Raw genomic sequence first — 6,803 nt, forward strand, 5'->3', positions numbered from 1 at the left:
GTGAAGTTTCGGAACAAGTGAAAAGAAGTGCTAAGCAACAATCGTGTTCGCCTCTGGTGAAAAAACGTAAGCATGCTCAAGGTGTCAATTCTGAGGCTGACTTGAGTAAATCGGGAGTGTTAAAAGAACTTGAGAACGAGCCGAAAGCATCGAAAACGAGTGATGAAGAAGGAACGGAATCTAAAGCAGATGATCTAACATCTGATAATTCAGCAATAGTGTCATTTGCTGAACCAACGGTGGTGAGTTCACGGCGTCGCACTAAACAAGGGGCGCCACAATGGTCATTACTAAAAATCACTATCCACAAGTGCCTCCATGAGCGATTACTAAAATTTCTCGTTTGCTCGGAACATGACATTGAAAAATTTGCGGAAAAAATGGATCATTGCATGAATTCGGTTCCTATAATTATTGTCCCAAATACCTGTGAGTCATTGGTTGGGATATTCAACATCAAATATTTGCTGCAAGATTTGAAATTCGAGAGGAATGTAGAAAGGCCATATTTCATTGACAGACCTTCTATGATTATACACAGACCTCATTCGGATGGTAGTTCATCACCTTACCAAATTTGTGACGATCCTTGGACATTAACAACACGAGAATGGCTTCGTGTAGTAGCGGCATTCACTTACGGGCATCCTTCCCAGTTCACAGGATGGCCTTGCAAAGGCGATCCATCTGTAATTTTCAGAAAAATTTGTGGATTCCATGTTAAATACAGTGGTGTTCCAGTTCCTGAGGGTGTTGAGAAACAAAAAGTTTTTATAATTGAAGTGAATCGCAATGACAGGACCAAGGATATGGCAACTCTTTCAAAAATTTGGAAAATCATTGATTTCAACATGTCAAAAAATATGTCTAAATTATCATTTTAACTTGTATTTATGATTTCATATTTTATTTTTTAAATTCTTATTTTTTGCAATTTAATCGTTAAAATTAATTAATTGTAATATTTAGTACATAATTGAAATAAAGAAAAAATTAAATTTATATTTGTGCATTTTATAAATAATTTATAACAGGGCTATGCTGCTACTCTGGTCGTCCTTAATTTCCTTTTAAGGGCGCCACTGGAAGGATCAAACGGTCTTCCAGAACCGGTTCTTAATGCTCAGGGTCGGTGTAAAATTTAATTGTAAGAGAAGGAAAAGGATGGATAACTTTATAAATAACTTAGATTTAATTATTACAATGATATTCACTTTTATTTAATTCACAACCTTTTAATTAAAACCTTATAATTTCCATACCTTATAACTTTAGACCTTATAATATAAACCTTATAACTTATACCTTATAACTATTAAACCTTTAGACCTTATAACTTTTGACCTAATAACCTTTGACCTAATAAAACCCTACCAGTTACCTTTGGCGACTTAATTTCCTTAATCTATATAGCCACTACCTTGGCATCTCACCCTCACACACTCGATTAAAACATTGCCAACTACCTTTGGACTTACAATTAAAATCGGTTACCTCCCGAATTATTTATTAACTATTTACACGTTAAAATTTATTTCCAACACACATACTGCACTCGAGTCCCCTGGACTTTTCTTCACACACACTGAATTTAAGATGGCTCTTCCCGCCACGCAATTAATAAATTAATTAATTAATTTTTGAGAGGAATTATAATTATTATTAATTAATTAATTTTGATTAATTCCTTTCCAATAACTAACATTATCTCTTCAATATAATACTGATTCAATTTCACAATAATTAACATTTTAAGTTTAGTTAATAAAGTCTCATTTCTAATCCTGACTCAACACTCAACTTTCCCAACTTTTATTTTTAGATTTTTCTTTATGTCGAGTATATTTTATAATAATTTTATTAACTAATTTTATTTAATTCTAATTTACTTTAATCTGGTCCGAGGAATTATTTTAATTAATATTTTATTTGTGACGACGCGGACTAACTATGGACAATTCTGGCTCATCGGCCTAGAAGTTTCTATGACGCATATAACTCCGGCGACGGCCTGGAATTTCAAGACAACGCCCTGGACCCGGCAATTGGGCCTGGACCCGGTTAGACAACCGTCTGGCTTAAATTTTATTAATAAATTAATTTCACGACTAATTAATTAAATATGGGCCTAGATGTTCTTGGCTTGGCCGCCCTCTGGCGAGTTAGGCTAATTTTACTCATGCGGTTCATAGTGTCGGAAATCAGTGCTGGGCCTACCCGAGGTTGAGCTGGGCGGCTGGACGTGGTCCCCTGGTCTTCGGGCACCATTGGGCCTAGTCGCTGTAAAGTCGACTGGCTTATTGGCACTTGTAAGTCACTCTCGGACCCCGCCAATGGGCTTGGATGGTTTATTACCAACCGGCGATGGAGATGTCTTCCTGGCGGTCCATATGGTCTGACATTCCGATGATATCTCCTGCGGGTCGCCTCCGTATACCCGCGGACTCCGTCCCTGGAGCGTCTTCTACTCCGGTCCATCTGAAATAAAATAGGGTTAGTCGTATGGTCAACGAGATCGTTATTATTAAGTTACTATTTAGTCTTATTAGCAATACGCGTGCTACGGCGCGGTAATTTTAAATCCGGTGTATAATGAGTACCAAGCGATTTACCCACGTCATTACTAAGTTCCACTACTAGCGGACTAATGATTTTCGTAACGGTAGCCGGACCTAGGTATTTCATACCGAGACCTGCGCTATACTTTTGACTTTTATTGCTCAGTTTTCTGTTTGGGTAGAAAACCCTATCACCTAGTTTGACTTCTGGTATTTCCCTGTTACAAATTAATTTATTAATTAGTAATTAGTAAAACACTTGTCAGCAAGCGAGCTTGAACAATGCTTGTATTGTTTGCTCAAATGTCAATCTAACCAATTAAACATTCAATTAAACCCTTACAGGCTGCAGATGACGAGTCTTGGCTGTTCATAACCTAGTGTAAAATACTGTTTCTACATTCACATTGCTCGGGTATTACGATATGCATGCACTTGCAGATATTCCTCTAAGCATAATAAGTAACAAGACAACACAAGGTACGAGGGTTAAGATGCCTCTGCCTCGGTTTTACCCTCACCCCATCCTCACCCTCACCTCATCTTTATCCGGTTTCCAGGATTCAAATAACCACCCACCTCGTCACTAGAATATATTATGTATGCAAGATTGCATACAACAATTTGCAACATTCCCGGTATCACCAAGTTATACGCGGTTGAGCCCCGTAACCGCGCGCATTCATACGCGCACGCGGTATAAGCTGCGGCAAATGCAGATCCAGATCTAGATCCGGATCCAGATCTGCATCAGCATCAACTGAACTCTTAAGCGAAACAGACGAGAATTAGATTGCAAGAGCTTCAGAATTGCCTACACTAGTCTTTACAGTGAATAAAATCAACAATTGAACTAGTTATGCGTACGCTGTACACAACCTTCATATATATGTGAATGAAAAATAAACGATGCGCATTTTTGTGTAGTCACGCGTAGATACTTTATTGTTTTATTTTTTTTTCTTTTTGTTTCTATACCTGAGTAGTTACTCGCTCTTTAATGAGCTATTTTTTTTTTCGAGCATACTTGGACAATGATGATGACTATGACTATCTCTCTCTTATTGTTAAAATCCCGGCTTAAGCCTTCAGGCAGCTAGTTATAAACTTTATGAAAAGATATTATTCACCTTTCAACTCTATTATTTTTTTTTTTTTTTTTTTTTTTTTTTGTAACTTTTATTCATGTTTCGTCTTTGGAAGTTGAGTAAATTTTTTTTTTCTTCAAGACTTGATGAAGTCGTAGATAATTTTAAAGTTGATGAAACATCCTGAATAATTATACATTTGACTAATTTTTTTTTATTCTCAAGAAAAAAATAAATTCTTGAATGAATCAGATAAGTACCTCACCTTTTTTAACTTCCCGCTAAGAAAATCGACAATTTGCAAAAATTTCGGGAAGTTATTGTTTTCACCCCGATTTTCAAAAATCGAGTTTTCATCAGATGTCGACGTTTTGAGGTCCTAGGAAGCTATTCTGACTATTTTCAGAATGATGTCCGAGTGTGTGTATGTATGTGTGTGTGTGTATGTAAACTCTTTGTAACTTTTGAACTAATGAATCGATTTGGATGGTTGAGGTGGCAATCGAAAGAGCTTGTTGGCCATCAACTTTCCTGAAAATTTCAGATTATTTGATCGAATAGACTCGAAAATATTTGCGAATTACGAAAAAAAAAAATTTTTTTTTTTAGTTTTTTATTGATTTCTCAAAAACAATTGATACGATCGACTTCAAAATCTTATCAGCTCTAGTACTCAATAAAACGCGTCGATTTCCACCTCAAACATCAAAATCGGATAATTCGTTCGAGAGTTATCGCGGGAGAAAGAAATGGTAAAAAACGGTTTTTTCTAAATATTTTCGAAACGACTGACGCGATCGATTTCAAATTTTAATCAGCTCTAGAATTCAATACAACGCGCCGATTGCCACGTCAACTATCAAAATCGATTGATTGGTTCAAAAGATATCCGCGTTGAAAAGTTAAAAAAATAACATTTTATGTTATTTTTTCCGGATAAATCATAATATAACTTACTAAAATGTGCCTGATATCATACCAACTCATCTTTTTATGGTTTCTTTTGATCATATAATGTCATCGAACTTGGTTTTTAGTTTAAATCATATTATCAACAAAAAAATCGATAAAACCTAGTTTTTAATATTTTTATCGGATATTTCATATTTTATTGTTTCTTACATGAGTCAAAACTTATTTAAATCTTGATTTTGATCCCTGACATTGATTGTTGCCTCAATACACCTATTTTACTGAACATAATCAGGAACTAAATTTTAAAAACCGCTTCATTGATGATTTTCGATTCTTAAATTTTCAAACTTCAGCATAACAGGGAACTTGTTAGAGCTTGAAAAGATCGTAAAAAAACAATTGCATGCGATAGCATTTTCGAGCTCGAAGAGCTCGAAAATATATCTACACTAATGTTTTCGAGCTATTCGAGGTCGAAAACAGCGGGAAGTTTTGGGGCTGGCCCGCAGGGTCAACCGACGCCCAGATTTTTTACGTAGTACCCCATTGAGCTCGTGAAAAATCAAAATTTTTGTTTAACGCTCCCAAAAACTTATTGTTTTTTTAAACGCCCCGTCTTGCTCCCCCCCCCCTCCCTCTCCTATTTAATTAATATTAAAAAGCAGAACTAAATTATGTTACGAATTTCGAGGAGTATTTTTTTATGGAGAATAAAAAAAGGATGCAGTAAAATAAAGAGACGTTTGCTTTGTAAATTATTAAAATGAACGAGGTAGGTAAAACTGATTTGGAAAATGAGCGCGTACAAATTACAAGAGCTGGTATAATGCCGGTACTACTGTGCGATGTTACCTCTTGGCTCTTAGCTCTATCCATGGTCTCTGGCTTAGTTTAAAAGTGCCCGAAACCGGGTGCATGAAGCGAGTATAGCTAGACGAGGAATAAGAGAAGAGCAAATATGAAGTAGAGTGCCGAGAACGAAGAGTAAAGAGAAAAGGAATAATATGTATAAAGGAAGCCAGCCGCCGAAGAACGCCGATATTTTAGCTGCTGAAGGAGGAGTAAACTAAGTACTCTGTTTAATCTAGCATGTTGCATAAATGCATAATCCTTAGTCCTCCTTTATTTTCCCATTCTTGTGCTTTTTTGTCTTCACTCATTTTTTTTACAAAACTGTCATTCATGTTTTTCATTTCATCAACATTAGCATTACTAACAATACGAAGCACTGGTTACATTTTACGTAAGAAATATCCGTTCCCTGGAGAAATGATTTCCATCTCTATTTCGTTTCATTTAATTTAAACTTTGTTCTTATTTTTTATAAGTTATTTAAAGTCGATCGAACGCGTTTAGCTGAACATACTTCCGTTCAATTAATCAAAATTTCAATATCCATGATATATTTTAACAACAAATACCAATTACATAAATTAACAATTACGATCGTGAAAATACACGATAGCTTTTAATTATAAATTTATAATTAAATCCTTTTTCCATTCGTCAGCGCGATATTTGTTTTTAGTTGAAGGCAAATAAAAAAAAAACATTTTTAATTCAACACCGATTTATAATTAAATAAATTGAAAAAAATGTGTCTATATATTTTTTTAGTATTTAGCGGTTATAAATTTAATATCAGCGATTTCTTTTAAAAACTTTTTTTCCGGCACGTGTATTTGAACTTTTTTTTTTTTTCTGACCAGCGTTGACCCATATCGCGGTGTTTTATTGCCGCAACTTTTTTGTCTCTTTGCAGGGCTTTTCACTCTGCTAAAAAAAAGGTAAAAGTTATTTTCATGTATTTCTTTGTATCGTTAAACAACAATCAATCTCTTTTTTAAGCTTACAATATATTTTGTAGCGAGATGTGATATCCTAGTAAAAAGCTCTTTCATAAAAACATATAAATATTCGAGGATCCTGATCGTTTAAAATATATAGATGTTTATGGAAAATGGGTTGATTTAAGTCAAAGGGATTAAAATTTATAAAGGCTGGACAGAGCTAAAGCCCCGATTTTTTTAATACTCTTGACCAGTTGAGTAAACTTTATTCCCAAGTGCATTTTAGATTTCAAAGGTTTTAAAAAAGATCAATATTACACCATATTGCTGCTTTTTTATCGGCTGGCCATTTACTAATATCTATTTATTTCGGGATATTTTTATATTTTATCCGCGAATATTTCAGTTTCTAACTTGCATTGGATGTCAGAGTGGTTTATTGTTCCGAGTCA

The sequence above is a fragment of the Microplitis demolitor genome, chromosome 6 (assembly GCF_026212275.2).
Source record: "Microplitis demolitor isolate Queensland-Clemson2020A chromosome 6, iyMicDemo2.1a, whole genome shotgun sequence".
In the NCBI taxonomy this organism is placed as follows: Eukaryota; Metazoa; Arthropoda; class Insecta; order Hymenoptera; family Braconidae; genus Microplitis; species Microplitis demolitor.